Source organism: Vombatus ursinus, unplaced genomic scaffold, assembly GCF_900497805.2.
Source record: "Vombatus ursinus unplaced genomic scaffold, bare-nosed wombat genome assembly UNPS02014804.1, whole genome shotgun sequence".
NCBI lineage: Eukaryota > Metazoa > Chordata > Mammalia > Diprotodontia > Vombatidae > Vombatus > Vombatus ursinus.
Genome location: NW_020954582.1, coordinates 4,854,874 through 4,874,212, shown reverse-complemented (window position 1 = coordinate 4,874,212; position 19,339 = coordinate 4,854,874).

The following is a 19,339-nucleotide window of genomic DNA, read 5'->3' as shown; positions in this document are numbered from 1 at the left end:
TAAGGGGGTCAATGAGTCAGGTGAAGCTCCAGCTTCTCATACTTAAATTCAGTTTGGTGACTTCCCTAGAAGTTGACCTCTGGCTAGTGGTTTCTCTGGCATACAGGGCTCTAAAATTTCTAGTTTTTCTTTGTCCTTCTGGTTTCAACCTCCCATGTTCTTTCATTCTCTCCTTCCAGTCAAGGTGAAACCATACCTTCCATTACCTCTCACCTCTGCATTTTCAGATAGGGGCAACATTATAACCTTCTAAGAAATGAATGATAAAAAGCATTCTTGTCTACATCTGATGATAATTTCTTAAGTAGCCTATCTCTTCTTACAGTTAATAAAGGGTCCCATTTTTGTGGTTGGGTCATGATATTATTAAAGTACCAAGAGACCTATAGAGGAACAGATATTTCCAAAACTCTCAACTAGGCTAAAAAATGTGAGGTAAGATTTCAGGCTGGACAGAGCCAAGGCAAAATGATGTGTGAAGTCCACCTCTCCTACTATTCCATGTCCGCCAAATGTCCTGCTTTCCCTTCTTTACCTATTTAAACATCAGTTGTTTTTCAGTTGTATCTGACTCTTTGTAACCTGATTTGGGGTTTTCTTGGCAAAGATACTGTAAATGGTTTGTCATGTCCTTCTCCAGTTCATTTTACAGATGAGGAAACTGAGGCAAACAGAGTGAAGGGACTTGCTCAGTGTCACACAGTAGTTGATGTTTGAGGTCAGATTTAAACTCACAAAGATAAGTCTTCCTTACTTCGAGCCCAGTACTCTATCCACTGTTCCACCTAGCTGCCTGTTTAAGTATCTCCTACTTTGAAAAATACAAATCAAAGGCCATGTTCTCCATGAAACTTTCTTTGATTCTTTTCAGCTGGCAATAAGTTTGCTTACAAACTTCAGCTATCACACATTTTCTATTTATGTTTGCATGTACTTAAATGTATGGCATGGTATTATAGTTAACCTATGTACATGCGATCTCATTTACTGGAACACGGTTTATTTACATTTTTGTGTCTTGACCCTAACCCTTTGGCAAGCTGTCTAGTGATGCCTATGCAGCCCCTCTTAGAATCCTATTGTTAAATGCATTAAATTAAATAGAGAATTACAAAGGATGGTAAAGGTTAAAGAAAATAAAGATGCATTTTTTCTCAAGTTCACTCATGCATGAAATCTGTCCACAGACTCCTTGGTGGTCCATGGACTTCAGTGTAAGAACCCCTCTCCTATAGCATGCCAACCATCAGATCAATAAAGAAGCATGTGCTAAGCATCCACTATGTGCCAGGCACTGTACCAAGTGAGGGGATTGAAAGGAACAGCATGAACAGTCCCTGCCTTCCAGGAACACCCATTTGAATGAGAGAGACAACAACAGCCTGTGGGGAAGGTTAACTTCTCTCTTGTATTGCATAACAAAATAGTGTGTTGGTACCAAAAGTTTCTCCCCTTTTCTACTTCCTCATCCAGAAACCAACCAGAGTGGCCAATCTTTCCAAAGCACTTCCCTAGGCAGAATGGCTAAACTAAGATCTAATCAGACAGTAAAAGAAATTCTAAGTTTAGACTAATAGGGATATTCCTGCTCATTGTGTTTGCTCAGACGAGTCTAGAAAAATGTGGATCCTCCTTTTTGTCAGACACGTGACATGGAAATCGGTAAGTCTCTTTGACCAAGATTTGGGTGATCCAAGTCATGTAGCCCAAGACTCTCATTGTAACATAGCCCACCCTCTTACTGTAATATTCATTTTCTCATTGTTAACCAATCAGAGTTTATTGCCACCCTGAGGAATGCCTACTCTTCCAAGACTGTATAAACTGTGAGCCCACCACCACGAGGTGTCTTTGTTCTAAGAGAGAGATGACTAAATGATCAGCCTTTTATTAAAATGTTGGTATTAATAATGCACTGATTAAATTACATTGAAATTATGTTTCTTATATCTTTTTAAATGCCACAAGTGTAAATATAGAGCATATTGAAGACAACCTTAGAAGGGAAGGTATCAGCAGCTGGGGACAAAGAGAAAAGTCTCCTGGAGAAAGCAGTGTTTGAGGAAAGTTTAGAAATATGCCAGGGCTTCTAAAAGGTGGAAGGAAGGAAGGAGAGAGTTTTAGACATCCAGGACAACCAGCAGAAAAGCACAGAGTAGGGGGACTGGAGTGTATAGAATGAGTTGTGATCTACTAAGAGCAAGTAGCCCAGTATGGCCGGACCATGGAAAATATAGGAAAGGAATGATGTGGATGGTGACTGGAAAAGTTAGGAAGGGGCTAAGGGTGAGAGAGCTGGAAATTCCAAACAGACAACTTGAGATTTACTCCTAGATGTGATAAGAAACCATGTGGTTTATTAAGTATGGGGTGACACGGTCACCTACAAGTTAGGCAATATGCTCCTGAAAGGGGATATCCAATATGCCTATAGGACAATGTCACAAACACACATATGCATATGTGTATATGTATGTATGTATAAATGTATATATGTAATATATATTTATACATATGTGTACAAATATATACACGTGTAATGAAAAATATAAATATATATGTGTGTACATATGTATATGTAAGTATATATATAGTATGTATGTGTGTATGTGTATATATATATATATATATATATATATATTTAAATATATTCTTGGTGATGGTCTCACCCAGAAGTTTTATTTAAAGTTGTATCTCCTTTAGTCCCTAGCATGATGATGTGCATGTAGTAAAAACCTAGTAAATGTGTGCTGAATTAGGTGAAAATGAGTATAGGATCATTTAAATTGGAGATTTAATTTGAACTTGATAAAACTCTAAGTTAGAAGTAGTATAGATGTATTCTTTCACTCTTATGCATAAGGGTAGTGAGAAACAGGAAAACTGAGAGACTTGGCCAAGATTATATTGTTTACAAATAATTAGCAGAATCAAGAGGCAAGCTCATGTCTTCAGACACAAAATCAGAAGGGTTTTCCACTGAATCAAGGATGATATGTAGGGAGAAACATTTTGACTTCCAAGCCAGTGTTTTAGAAGACATTGAATATGGGCTCCAGGACAAGCTTGCTGGTGCCTCTGTGATGAAGAGTTTTGCTTATTGACTAATAATTGATGGATGGAGTTCTTATTGTACTAGAATATTACCATTATTTCAAGCATCCCAATAAAATGGAAGGCTTGGAGTTCCAGAAACAACAGGGGAAATGCACACTGAAGCTAGAGGCACATCCATGCAGGAAATTGGGGATATTGAAGCTCAGGAAAAATCATTACTATGACTCATTACCACCCTGCTAAGTCAAGTCTTGATTGACACTGCCTCCCTCAGCTGATTGGAGATCTAGAGGGGGAAGTACCAAACTCCTCCCAATTCCTTTTCTATAGAAAGCACAAAGTGGACTTTTTAGCTCACTTCACTCTTGTACCTGCTGTTCTGCCCAGTTGCAACTTCTTGGAATGAGATGCCCCTGATGGCAGGTACTTGCTGGGCCCTCCCCCTCTGCTTTACTGCCTCCTTTTGTCTATTGTCTCTTCCTATTAGACTGTAAGCTCCTTTGCACACAGGGACTGTCTTTCTTTTTATGAATTGTATCTCCAGTGCTCAGCATGTTGGAGACATTTAATAAATGCTTGTTGGATTGGATCGATCCTTGGGCCACACCTGGAAATTTGAGATAAACAGTGTGGTGCTATATAAGGTGATGCAGTGTAATTAAAAGAGCAAATATTTAGAATCAGCAAATGTAAGTGTCCATGCTTTCACTTATTAGCTGTGACCTTAGACAGGTCACCTAGCCTCAGTTTCCATAATATTTGTGTTACCTGATAAGGTTGTTGTAAGGAAAGTACTCCAAAAACTGAAATGTTATATAAATGAGCTATTAGTATTATCCATTTATTCACATCTCTATGTTGTATGGAGTCTGATAGAAATGGACCTAGGACAAGTCTCTTTTCTACTATTGTTCCTTTATGCTCACTGTTAGTTGAACTATTGTACACCTAAGAGTATTGTAATTATAAAAGGAACCACATTTATTGTATTGACTAAGATGATTGCTTTTTTTAATAATTAAATGGAAGTATTAGGATCCAAGCCCATCTTAGGTAAGTTTACTGCAAGCATTCTCAGGACCATGCCAATAGTAGAGTCCGATCAGGATAACATGTTTTTATCCCTGGTCCTGTATGATTTCGGTTCCCTCTGCAAGATTTCTATATTTTGAAACCTTTCCTCTGACGTATAGTTTGGCAGTAATGAGAGATTGATATCTTAGAAAACTTTTTTCTTCTTAGATTTTTATGACTCAGTGCTATGCCCTAGTGATGATGGGAGTCTGAACTGAAGTAGTGATCAGATTATAGAAGAGTAGATCTATCGAAATATCTGGCAGATTTTGTTGTTTGTATCTGTAATATGGACACTTGTCTTCTATTACTGTATGATGTAAGCTTCTGGTATATAATGCTGGCACATTGAATACATCTTTATAGATATTTAATAAATGCTAAATTGTTGATTCTAGTGTGTTGATGGAGTTGATGATGGTTGTGATGACAGTGCTGGGGGTGATTTTTTTGGTGGAGGTGATTTTGATGGGGGTGATAGTAAAAATGAAGTGGAAAGGCCAACTTCTATAAAAAGAGACCTGCCTACCCCCAACAGCCACCCAACATTGATCATGAAAGTGCTCTGGTAGAGACCACAGTCTTCTGTAATGGCTATATCCCCAACATCTCTTCCCACCACCATCTCACCATAGTCTTGGAACCTTAAAATCTGTGTCTTGAGCACAAGCTGTTCCTCTGTCTTACAGAAAGGTTTTGTTTCAATGGATGCTCAAGTAACTGGCTTGTGCTAGTGAGCACCCTGGGAGGCCACATCCTCCCGGCTTCTTTAAGCTGCTATTTTCAACCCATTATCACTTTCACGGACCTTAGGGAAGGGCTTCCCACTACTTGCCGCCTGTCTTTCTCTCTTCTGTTTTCCCCAGGCCTATCCTACATGTCATTCACTGTGGCACCTGATGTGTTTCTAGTTGTTATTGTGTTGTTTAGAATAATATAATTTAAGATATTAGTTCTTATTTAAAAATAATTTTAAAGTTTTCTCAAATACATTTAATTGATTCTATTTTTCTTAGCTTTATTCAATTTTAAGCAATATTTTTTAATCCCACTTCTTTTTTACAACTAACACATGTTTCCTTGAAAACAAAAATAGAGTAGCATCAATGACTTGTTTTTATACATTAGTTTTAAAACACACATTCAAATGTTAAAATAATTTAGTAAATAAAATAAGAGAACAGTACCCTTTTTGGCCACTGAAAAGTTGTGTGGCATCTATTTTAATAAGTTTGTTTTATCCTTTGCTTAAATATAATTACAAATAAAAAGGAAGGGTCTCTTCTCCAGAGTCTTGTTGCACAGCAGCCCCACAACAATGAGTTTGATGTTTTTAAGGGCTAGACCAATGATCACAGATTTTACTTCAGTTGTTGTCTGTCCTTCGTTTTGAAGAGGTTTAATGACAACAACGGGTGAGTTGTACCAAGTTATCAGCCACACTCTCTCGTCCAGAATCTTCAAAGTGCAGTAGCAACACAAAAGTCAGGATGGCCTGGGCTACAGTGATGACCTTGGCACCTTCAGTGTCTGACCAAGCTCTAAGCATTCCACAGTGCCTAATTCAGCTGCCTTCCTCGCTGTTGGAACAAACTGTTCTTACGTGCTCATTCTGCTGAGGAAAGTCTTCACCAACTTGGGATAGACATTCCCCTTACTCACCAGTGGGTTTAAGATCTATCAGTTACCCTCAGCCTGGCTTAGCCTGTCTGCCAAGATAGTTTTACTGGGATGTGGCCACTGCCCGAGCTACAACTTCTTGGAGCCGCTGGTGAGAGTTGGGTGAAGATGAATATCAAAGGTAGACAAGTATCCCTAAGCTCAGAAAACCCTCACACTAGAGGAGCTAGTCCTCCCTGAACACTGTATATACACTTTTCCTTTCCTTCAGTATAGTCTGGATAGTGTAAAAATATAGGTTTAAAGGGACGTGATGTCAGCAAATACTCAGTGAGAGATATCTGGGAAAATGCTGAGTCTGATAGTTCAGGGGTGGGGGCAGACAATGGCATGGAATTGAGTGGACCACATGACGTTGTCACGGGCAGAGGACACTTTGCCTTTTCAGAAGGCAAAAGACAAAGGACACATTAGATCTAGACTGAGAGACTGGAGGTTCAAAATCTGCCTGTGAGAACTTAGCTAAAATGCATCTCTTTGTGCCCTAGTTTCTCATCAGTAAAATGTGATCATTGACCAAAATGACTTTCAAGGTCCTTTTTAGCTATAAACGCTGAAATTTCATAGAGGTTGTGATTACTTTGCCACAAAGGTGGGGTAATGGCTGAAGTAGGCACATGGGAAATGGACAATGTTGGGTCAGTGCTATTATTCCTTCAATAATTCATCCTACTTCCTGGAGCAAAATCTCTGGCTTGATCTGTGTCCCTTCTGTGAATGTTCTGTATAATTCTTAGGAAAGGAACAGCTCTTGTTTCCCTTGATCTCTGCTAGGCTGCAATAATTTTCACGTAGCACATTCATCTACGGAAACAGATTTGATCCTGAATACTCGTAGAGCATCACAACTATGTGGGACAGGCCATATCAGGGAGACTATGGAAGCCAAAGAGCTCACTAACAGGCATCAAGACCCTATGACTTCCCTTGGATAATTTTCAAGGACTCCAGTCTCTGCATTGTGTTCTGCTGTTCAACGTTGTCCTCATTCTCACTGCACTTTGAAAGTCAGCTTTGACTTGTAATTAAGCTTGTCTGGGCTCACAAGCAGGGTGAACTTGGGAAATCTTTTTGGCACTCTCCTGGTTTTAATTGTCAGAATCATGAAGAAAGACAGCATTAGCTTAATGAGGAGAGCTGTGAATGAGCAAAACCACAATTAGGGACTTTCCCATGGTTGTTGAACCCTCAGGCATCTGCCAGCAGTGAGGATAAAAAAGTTTCCCAGCTGCCAAGGGAGATGTAGTGGAAAGAACTCTGAAGTACCCCCTGAATGGATGGCTAATCATGAGGAAATATTTGTGTCTGTCCTTTGGCAGGTGGCTAAGGGTGGCAATCATGGGGGAGGGCCCACTAATCAATTGGAATTTGTATAATGAGAACCTTGGCATGCAGCAGATTTCTTTACTGGAAGTGTCCTGTTGCAAGGATGTAGGATGCTGGAACACAAGAGAAATGTTTCATTGTGACAGACAGAAGACTGATCAATTGTGAGATTGACATAATTTTTAAATGTTGGAATCCTAAGGCAATGCAATGAGATATTCCAAAAGTGCACCATGGGACAAATCGAATGACTTATGCTTGGTTAGCCCATCTGCCCTATCAGGTTTTGCCAAGGAACCTCTAAACATGTCACTGTTTCTGCAGGGATGAGAGCAGTCATTTGGTTCCCTCAATTTCAGTTTTTTTTTTTTGGTAGGCCAGGCTCCTTGCCAGTCTGGAAACCATAACAACAAGGTAGGAGGGTTCCAGTCAGCTGAGGGAGGAAAGGTTCAGGTATACACTGCTCCCTTTCATTTATCTCTGAAAATAGAAAACCCTCAAAACAGCCATTTCTGTTTACATACTGATTTTATCCAAACTGTGAGAAAAGACATCAAATAACATTGCCCATTGATATAAATTATCATGATGTTGCTTCTGCCTCTGAACCTTGCCCTCTGTCTCTCTCTATTCATTTCTCTTTTTGCCTCTGGATGTGTTCCTGTCTCTATTTCTCATTCTGTCACTATGTCTGTCTCCCTGTTTCTATCCATTTCTATCTGTCTGTTTCTCTCATTCTCTCTATTTCTGTAACTATCCCTTTGTACTCTGTATTCTGTTCTCCCTTGTTCTGTTCTCTTCATTTCTTTTTCTTCAACTGAAATAAATATTTAGAGTTAGCTGTCTGAATCACCGTCAATTCATGCTTGCTGCTAAAAACAATAAAAGCACACATATTTCCATGTATGTAGCATACAGAAATGTGATAATATAAAAGGTTTTAAGTGTTTGAACACAGTAATTGCCTAATAAATGATTATTTCCTTATCAATACCCTCACCCTATTATAATGTGGCTGTCTTAATGTTGCTCTCTGGGAGCTGAGGATAGATATATCCAGAGTCTCCCCACCCCACCCTTCTCCAAGGGAGACTGATTCTTGCCATTAAAGAAGTAGGAGGTTGGGGTCAGAGACTGGCCACACTGGTCTCCTCAGAAAGAGAGGAATTATTAGTATATAAGATGGAACTTTAAGGTTCATCTTACAGCTCCTGATTGCCATCCCTTAATGAGAAAGGAAGCTCCAAAGTTTTCTATCTGAGGCTTGAATTCTTTCCTATCAAATGCCAATGTCACCATGAATACACATAGTAAATAGCAAGGAAACCTATTTATCTAAGTGTATAACAAAAGAGTAATCAGAAAAAAATATAAAACCTTAATATACACAAACATTTGAAAGATGAGAGAGGGAGAGAGAGAGAGAGTATCAGAGAGTCAGTCCCAGATTTCATGCAGAGTGGAAATTCTCCAAAATCTGTAGTTTAGCAAGATGGGGATAGGAACATGATGGGCAATTTCTAGTTCCTATCTCATTGACCTCTTCCTAAATTCTGTCTCTTCCTTCAGCAACCAGAAAGGGAGTTGGCATCATATACCTTCTCTCTCAAAGCTTGAAGCCAGTTGAAGACCAGATCTCTCTCTTCTCTGCAACTTTGCCCTGAACCTCACAAAAGTGTGTGGCACTTATCTCCACTGTGTGGGACAGAGACCAGTACTCAAATTCAAAACAAACACTTAGTTACCTTGAAAGCAGAAAGGAGTTTATTGCTTTCTCATGAGAAAGTGTTCCGGCCCTCCTCACCCTAATGGCGAAGGCCAGGGAGGACACCTATTGGTACTCATCACCCTAATGGTGCATATTGGTACCAATTGGTTAGAGAAAGCAATGCTTATTTATACCCTAACGCGAGCTCCTCCTTTCTAACCCCCATCCCCTTATCCCATTGGTTGAGCTTCAGGGGGCACAATCTATTCACGGAGATCTTCCCCAGCAACAGAGTACACAAGTTTGCCCAGAGACAAGAAAAGGTGGTAAGTCTTGAAAGAGTTCAGGTTGGGGGGTAGGGCTATTCTATTCTTTCTGCTACCTGCTTAAAAACATGTTCTGAGGGGGTTTTGACAAGGTCAGAAGGGAATGTTTCAACAATACAATTAGAAGGCCATCTACAACAGGTGCCTCTAATTTCTCTCCTCCCACTCTTCTTACTATCTGACTTCTGACCTTATCTCTCTCCAAATGACCAGTGATCTCCTCATTGCTGCCCTTTGTGAGATCTATTAACAAGAAAAATTAACCCTTTGAGGAGGCTTCACATCTGAGAGTTCATCATCTCTCAAATCCACCGATGAGAAAAACGTCCCATATCAATGGATTTTGAAATTTAGATTACACTATTAAGTAGTTATATGATATGAGTATACTTTGAATTGTCTTTTTAATGGTGGAAATGAGGTAGCAGAGATCCATAAACTTCACCTTCTCTTTTTCTATCTGTTCATTTTAATGTCTATTAATTGACTATTATATTCTAAGGATGGTACTCAAAACTGGGCTTAAGGTATTGTGCAAATGAAAAAATAGTGTCTCTGTCCCTCAGGGAACTTGGGGAGGGGGAACATAGTAGAAGGAGTGATGCATTTGGAATAAAGAAAACCTGAATTCAAATCCTGACTCAAACATTTACCAGTTACCTTATCATGCTCAAGTCATTAAATTTCTGTTGAATTCATTTCCCTAATCTGTAAAATGTGCATAATTATACCACCTACCTACTTCTTAGAGTTGTGAGAACAAAATGTGAAAATTGTTTCAAATTTTTAAAAATTATGTTCTATTTTTGTTTTTGGTTTTGAATGTTTTGCATAGTTCCACCCTGCCCTTACCCATTGAGAAGGCAAGAAATATGATCATTATGTATATCAATTTCTGCAAAATTATTTTCCATATTATTTATTTTCAAAAAAATCTAGTAATACATATTTATGCTTGTATACTTGTGTGTGTGTATATATATATATATGTATGTATGTATGTATGTAATCTTCATACTCATTCATTACCTACATGCTCTGAAACCATAGTTTTTTTCAAAGAGTGGGTTCTTACCCCACATGCTGGGGTCTTTGGGTTTACCAAATAATAGATTACTATAGTCATTGACTACTGTGTATTGAATATTTAACCTGTTCCATTGATCCACCACTCTGTTTCTTAGCCAGTACCGAGTAGTTTTGATGATTGCTGCCTTATAATACAATTTAAGATCTGGAATGGCTAGGTCACCTTCCCCTGCATTTCTTTTCATTAGTTCCCTTGATATTCTGGAACTTTTGCTCTTCCAAATGAATCTTGCTATTATTTTTTCTAACTCTATAAAATAATTTTTGGTAGTTTGATTGGTATGGCACTGAATAAGTAAATTAACTTAGGTAGAATTGTCATTTTTATTACATTAGCTTGGCCTACCTATGAGCAACTGATGTTTTTCCAGTTATTTAGATCTGACTTTATTTGTGTCAAAAGTGTTTTGTAATTGTGTTATAGAGTTCCTGGGTTTGTTTCGAGAGGTAGACTCCTAAATATTTTATAATGTCTACAGAAAGTTTAAATGGAATTGCTCTTTCTATCTCTTGCTGCTGGGCTTTGTTGGTAATATAGAGAAATGCCAATGATTTATGTGGGTTTATTTCATAGCCTGCGACTTTGCTAAAGTTGTTTATTATTTCAAGTAGTTATTTACTCGATTCTCTAGGATTCTCTAAGTATATCATCATGTCATCTGCAAAGAGTGATAGCTTTGTTTCTTCTTTGCCTATTCTAATACCTTCAATTTCTTTTTCTTCTCTTATTGCTAAAGCTAACATTTCCAGTACAATACTGAATAACAATAGTGATAATGGACATCCTTGTTTCACCCCCAATCTTATTAGAAATGCTTCTAGCTTGTCCCCATTACATATTATGCTTGCTGAAGGTTTTAGATGGATGCTATTTATTGTTTTAAGGAAGACTCCATCTATACCTATGCTCTCTAGTGTTTTTAATAGGAATAGGTATTGTATTTTGTCAAAAGTTTTTATGCATCTATTGAGATGGTCATGTGGTTTCTTTTAGTTTTGGTGTTGATATGATGAATTATATTGATAGTTTTCCTAATATTGAACCAGTTCTGCATCCCTGGTATAAATCCTACTTAGGCATAGTGTATTCTTCTTGGGATAAGTTGCTGTAATCTATTTGCTAATATTTTGTTTAAAATTATTTCATCTATATTCATTAGAGAAATTGGTCTATAATTTTCTTTCTCTGTTTTGACTCTTCCTTGTTTAGGTATCAGCAACATGTTTGTATCATAAAAAGAGTTTGATAAGACTCTTTCTTCACCTATTTTCCCAAATAGTCTATATAGTATTGGAATTAATCGTTCTTTAAATGTTTGATAGAATTCACATGTAAATCCATCTGGCCCTGGAGATTTTTTTGTAGGGAGTTCGATGGCTTGTTCAATTTCTTTTTCTGAGATGGGGTTATTTAAGTATTTTACGTCCTCTTCTGTTAATCTGGGCAATTTATATTTTTTGTAAATATGTATCCATTTCACTAAGTCTGTCAAATTTGTTGGCATATAGTTGGGCAAAATAATTCCTAATTGTTGTTTTAATTTCCTCTTCTTGGATGGTATCTTCACCCTTTTCATTCTTGATACTACTTATTTCATTTTCTTCTTTCTTTTTTTAGTTAAATTAACCAAAGGATTTATCTATTTTATTGTTTTTTTCCATAAAACAGGCTCTTAGTTTTATTTATTAGTTCAATAGTTTTCTTCATTTCAATTTTATTAATTTTCCTTTGGTTTTCAATATTTTTAATTTTGTGTTTAATTGAGGATTTTTAATTTGTTCTTCTTCTAGTTTTTTTTAGTTGTATGCCCAATTCATTGATCTCTTCTTTTTCTATTTTATTTATATAAGCATTTAGAGATATAAAACTTCCCCTAAGAACTGCTTTTGCTGCATCCCATAAGTTTTGGTATGTTGTCTCATTATTGTCATTCTCTTGAATGAAATTATTGATTGTATGATTTGTTGTTTGACCCAATCATTTTTTAGGATTAGATTATTTAGTTTCCAATTATTTTTTAGTCTATCTTTCCATGGCTCTTTATTACATGTAATTTTTATTGCATCGTGATCTGAAAAGGATGCATTTAATATTTCTGACTTTCTTCATTGGATTGTGAGGTTTTTACACGCTAGTATGTGGTCAATTTTTGTGTATGTGCCATGTGCCACCGAAAAAAAAAAGTATATTCCTTTCTATCCCCATTCAGTTTTCTCCAGAGGTCTATCATACCTAACTTTTCTAATGTTCTATTCACCTCCTTAACTTCTTTCTTGTTTATATTGTGGTTAGATTTATCTAGTTCAGAGAGTGGGAGGTTGAGTTCCCCCACTAATATAGTTTTGCTGTCTATTTCTTCCTGTAACTCCCTGAACTTCTCCTCTGAGAATCTGGATGCTATACTTTTTAATGCATATATGTTTAGTAATGATATTACTTCATTGTCTATGGTGCCTTTTAGCAGGATGTAGTTTCCTTCCTTATCTCTTTTGATAAGATTTATTTTTGCTTTTGCTTTGTCTAAGATCACGATTGCTATCCCTGCTTTTTTACTTCAGTTGAAGCATAATATATTCTGCTCCAGCCTTTTACCTTTACCCTGTTATGTGTTGCTCTTTTTCAAATGTGTTTCCTGTAAACAGCATATTGTAGGATTATGGTTTTTAATCTGATCTGTTATATGCTTCTGTTTTATGGGAGAGTTCCTCCCATTTACATTTACAGTTATGATTACTATTTGTGTCTTTTTCTCCATCCTTTTCCCCCCCTGTTTATGCTTTTCTTTCTCCTTTCTCCTTCCCCCCCCACTAGTGTTTTGTCTTTGACCATCACCTCCTTCAGTCCCACCTCCCTTCTATTAGCCCTTTCCCTTTTCTTCCTCTTTACCCTTACTACTTCTTTCCTCCCTTTTATCCCCCCTCCCTTTTCTTTCCCCTTTTCCCTCTTACCACCTACAGGACAAGTTAGATTTCTATACTTAACTGATTATGATATTCCCTGCTTGAGCCAAATCTGATGAGAGTAAGGTTCAAACAATGCTCATCCCTCTCCCTTCTTTCCCTCTTCTCTAATAGGTTTTTGTGTCTTTTCCTGTAATGTAATTTACCCTTGTCTGCCTCCTCCTTTCTCAGTACATTTTCTTAGATCAGACTAATCCACTTACTTGAATCCATTTAACCCTCTTGATTAGATTTTTTTTATCATTATGTTTCCAGTTGTTTTCATTTACATTTCTATAATTAAAAATGATTTGGAGGTTTTTTTTTAATTGACTATTGATAGTTTTGATTTCTTCCTCTGAAAATTCCCTGTTCATATCCTTTTACAGATCATCAATTAGGGAATGGCTCCTATTTTTTTTAAATAAATTTGGCTCAGTTCTCTATATATTTGAGAAATGAGACCTTTACTAGTGATTTTGGAAATCACAGAGGGCTATGTAAACATTTATATTATAGTATAAGATTAGAATGCAAAAGAAAAGTAGAATATTTGGGAATTATTTCAAAGAAGTGTATCTGAACAGAGTCATAATTCGTATCAAGAATTCTAGGCTGTTCTATAGTCATAAAAATGCTCTAAATCACTATTCATTAAAGAAATACCAATCAAAACAACATTGAGGTACCACATCACACCTATAAGGTTGGCTAACATGACAAAACAGGAAAATGATAAATGTTGGAGAAGATGTGGGAAAATTGGAACACTAATGCATTGTTGCTGGAGTTATGAACTGATCCAACCATGTTGGAGAGCAATTTGAGACTATGCCCAAAGGTCTATAAAAATGTGTATACCCTTTGACCCAGCAATAGCACTTCTAGGGCTTATCCCAAAGAGATCATACAAATGGGAAAAAGGACCCACTTGTACAAAAATATTTATAGCAGCTCTTTTTGTGGTGGCAAAGAATTGGAAATTGAGGGGATGCCCATCAGTTGGGGAATGGCTGAACAAGTTGTGGTATATGAATGTAATGGAATACTATTGTGCTGTAAGAAATGATGAGCAGTCTGACTTCAGAAAAACCTGGAAAGATTTGTATGGACTGATGCAGAATGAAGTGAGCAGAACCAGGAGAACATTGTACACAGTAACAGCCACATTGTGCGATGACTAACTTTGATAGACTTAGCCCTTCTCAGCAATACAAGGCTCTAAGACATCTCCAAAAGTCTCATGATGGAAAATGCTATCCACATCCAGAGAAAGAACTATGGAGTTTGAATTCAGATCGAAGCATACTATTTGCTACTTTTTTTTCTTCTGTTTTGTTTTGTTTCTTCTTTCTTGTGGTTCCTCCTATTGGTTCTAATTCTTCCTTACAACATGACTAATGTGGAAATGTTTAATAGAAATGTATATGTAGAGCTATATCAGATTGCAAGCTGTCTTGGGGAGGGAAGTGGGGACAGAAGGGGAGGAGATTTAAAACTTAAAAGCTTATGGAAGTGAATGTTGATAACTAAAAATAAATTAATTAAAAATTTTAAAAAAATTTTAAAAATTAAAAAATATAATTCTAAGCTGATTCAGAACTATTCAATTCACAAAGTCTCCCTTTACATTTCCAAATAAGAAAACTGAGGGCCAGAGAAATGGAATAACGGGCTTGGGATTAGACACACAGGAAATGGCAGATCCAGGATACAAATACAATTCCTCTGATTGTGATGCAAATACTACATACCCTGATACCATAACCACCAGAGCACATTTCTCTATTGAATCAATTAGCCTTGGCTTTTTATATAAGTCCAATAACATCTTTCGTTAACGTTTTTGAAAGATTTTAAATACACTGGAGCTACTTTGCATATGATTTGTCTTTGGATTTGTTGAGAAAATTTGATCCTAATCTGTAGATTCTCTGTAGAATAAAGAGTTATCTCTTAATCAAGAGATTGAAATATTTAGAAATTTAATGATGAAAGTCTCCACCCAGGCTCCTGAAAAAGAATCACTTATGGGGAGGGTGTGGGCAGAGAGGTGAATACCTAGACTCTTCTTCTGCAACTGGGACTGAAGAGAACTTAGTGAATTTCAGAGAGCAAAAAAGATTTGGAATTTTCATTTACTTGCTAGAAAAGTCCCTGAGACAACCATGGCTGATGGCAGTATCTACATGAGAAGCCAAGGATAGTCTAGGTAAGCTTTAAAAAGTCAGTTTCATACCTCTTACAAGGAGTGCAGATCAAAAGATAGAGCATGTCTGAGGTGAACTTTATAAGTACCCCATTAGAGGGAGAAATGACTTTTATTAACAAGAAGCTTAGAGGTGCCTGTTTGTCACCCGTGTTCACTAAACTGGATTTGGCCCTCAAGGCCTGGCTGGTGTAGAGGAGAGGGTCCAGTAGGTTCAAATTTTATCCCTGATACTTGGCTAACTTTGAGCCTGTTAGCAGATCACTTAGACTCTGTGAGCCTCACTGATATCATCAGGAGATAGTACAAATGCCAGTAATGCCTGCTTCCCAGCTTTGTTTAGGAGGCTCAAATGAGATGAGGGTTGGCAAGTGCCTTGCAAAACCTTCGATGGGCTGACTGTGTTTTATTATTATTAGCATCATCAAAATCATCATCATCACTGCTATTGCTTCTTTAACAAAGTGGTCATTATTTTCTGAAAGACAATTCATTATTGTCCCCTTTCTTTTGACTTGTGCGAGGACTTCCTCTGACTGTCCTATGGCTTTGTGAGTAGAGTGGAAAGCTGATGTGGCACAAGGGATCAGAAGAACTCTGTCTTATCAATGATGATGTTAAATAGGAAGGAGAGGAGGAAGAAGAAGATGAAGATGATCTTGCATAGATGGCTGTACTTAGCAACAGGAAAACCTGGGTTCAAATACAGCCTCGGACACTCAGGACTTGCATTATCTTGGGTAAGTGACCTCACCATTCTGAGTGTGTTTCATCATTTGTCAAGTAGTGATGAAAAATCCTAGCATTCCCAAGCCTCGTGGGGTTGTTATTAAAGTATTTACCAACCTTCGTGAGTTATCATTTATGACAACACTTAAAATGCACACTCATACTGGTTGACCCATATTATTCTTCTCAGAGGTAAAGTCCCAATAGCATTTCATTCATTTCCTGAAATAGCAGTCTTCTAAAGGAAGTTAATGTGATAACTCTATTTTTAGGAGGAGAAAAAATGTCTAGTTAAATATCCACATTTAGAAAAGATCCAAATGTAAAAAAGATGTATTCCATTATTTGGAACAATATAGAAAGATCTGGTGCTACATTTCTTTGTCTCTCTGTTTCTGTCTTTCTGTTACCTGTCTCTCTCTGTCTCTGTCTTTCTGTCTCTATTTCTCTGTCTTTCTGTCTCTATTTCTCTGTCTGTCTGTCTCTGTCTGTCTGTCTCTTTCTGTCTCTCTCTCTCTCTCACACACACACACACACACACACACACACACACGCACACACACATACAGAGACACACTATCTGAAGCCAACCTTAAGCATCACAACCTCTTAACCTCATCTTGTCTTAAATTAAATTCCAGTTTACTAGCTATCTCACATCTGATCATGGCTCCCCATTGCCCTCTCATTTATTTCCTGCCCTAGGATACCATCTTTTCTAATTGGCTCACCATTCAATAAACCTATAATTAGTATCATAACTTAATTCTATCAAATTTGTGCCACCTTCTATACCTTCTTGCCTACATAAGCATTTATTGGCAATACTCAAAGTAAAGTTAGAATTATTTTCTGCCAAGTTATTTTTTTTAATATACCAGAAGCAGTTATTGCTCTCCTGTCTCTCCTGGCAAGACCATATGTTCACTTGAATCATAAGCCTCTTCATAGGATGCATATCTCTTCACATCTCTGATGGTTTATTTGGCAAGAGTGTAATAAGTAACTATCTCCCTCCCTCTTTTTTCTCCTCTTCTTCCACCATGGTAACCCCCTGGACTGAAAAACTGAACAAGAATCCAGAACTCTGCAGTCTTATTTCTAACTCTGGAACTGATTAGTTGGCTGATATGGGCCACCTTGCCTCCTTTCTCTGCTATTTACAGTCTTAATCTGTAAAATGTGAGCATTTAGTTCAATTAAATTCCACAAGCATAATCTATTAAGCTGAAGTGGGCAATGGGAAAACAAACAACAGAAATGAACCAATCCTTGCCCTCAGGTTGGGCAGAGAATCGATCCCTGACATGATAAATTGCCTTGAACAAGGTCATTAATCCTTTCACTCACTCATTCATCATTCATGAATTTTTGTAGAAAAAATATTTTATTTTATTTTATTTTTTTTTTGTGAGGCAATTGGGATTAAGTGACTTGCCCAAGGTCACACAGCTAGTATGTGTCAAGTGTTTGGTCTGAGGCCGGATTTGAACTCAGGTCCTCCTGACTTCAGGGCCGGTGCTCTATCCACTGCCCCACGTAGCTGCCCTAGAGAAAATATTTTAGAGGAAAACATGAAGAAGCTCCTACCTAGTAGCTTAAACTTAGAGAGGTTAAGTAGATAGACAAAGGCCTGGTTATATTTATGATAGGAAGATACCTTAGACATCATCTCATTCACCTCCTCATTTTACAAGTGAGGAAACTGAGACCTAAAAAAGTGACATCCAAATTCATGCAGGTAGTAAGTAGCAGAAACAAGATTTAAACCAGAATAGTCTAACTTTGAATCTAGCACTCTTTTTACTGAGGCCCACAAAGTTTAAATGAGTTGATAAGAGGACTCGAAAAGTGTCAGAGAAAGGATTTGAAATGAGATTTTCCTCACTTCCAGTCTACCATACTTCATTACACCTCAATGCCTTTTTTGCCACCAGAAACCTATGAAATTCTAATTATGGCGATTCTGATCCAGAAGAAATTTAAGGTTAGGATTATTATACTATTAGGACTGGACCTGTGATTCCATTGATGTAGGGAAGTACTAATGTAGAAAATGTATCTAGCGATACAGAACAGCACTTTTTAGGTAATCTGAACTTTTATGGGGAGCTACCTGGGTGGGGCAAAATAAATTCATTACTCTAGGGTTACCTGATCAAGATGTGTCAGAGGCAGACACAAAATACCTGAACCCAGGGCTCCTGACTGTAAGGCAGATTCCTTATCCACTATACCCTCCTCCTTTTTTTTTATTATATAATAAATTTACATATGTGTTTCTCAGTCTCTCTCTCTGCTTCTCCTACCTGATAGAGTGGAAAACACACTGGGATAAAAGTCATATGGCCTTATTTATGGAATTGCTTTAGACTATAATAATAGTTATCACTTATAGAATTCATTAAGAGTAGCAAAGTGCTATACAAATATCTCATTTTGTCCTCAAAACATCCCTGGGAGGTAGATTCTATTCATTCCCATTTTATGGATGAAGAAACCAAGGTAGACAGAGGTTAAATAATTTTCCCAGGGTCATTGGGAGTTGAGTTGAACATGGTTCTCCCTGACTCAAGATCTAACTGCTTCATCCTTTGGGCCAACAAGCTCTCTAATCAGCTGTGTGATACATCACTCCACCTGCTTGGGGTTTATTTTCTTCATTCACAAAATGTAGGAGTTGGGTCCTCTAAGTTTTATGCCTAAAACACTTAGTTTTCCTGAATAATTTTCCTAATCTATTTTTCCTTCTCCCTGTTCAATTATAGATAATTCTCTTACTTCTAACAATAATGATGCTGCCCTCCAACAAGGATATTCTTTCATTAGAGACCACCATTCATACCTAACAGGCTTTTGAGTTGTTGCAAGGACTGCTAATGAATCCCGAGATCAGAGAATAAAAAGAAATTTGTCCTCAGGGCAGCTATTAGCTAGTATTTCAAATCAACGCCCAAGTGCTAAATGTTCATTCATTCAAATCTGGCCAAGAAGCAAAGAACATCTTGTAGAAAATTGACTTCACAAAGAACATTTCCATTCCCATGAACAGAATTGTCTGAAAGAGAATGTGTCCAGATCTCCAAGATTTAGGGTTTTGAACTGATACAAAGTGCATGAGTATTTGTTTTGTTCTCTCACCTCTTTGGAACCATGGGGCTCCTTTCCACTGCCTTTAGATCTTTCTTCTCCATATTCACA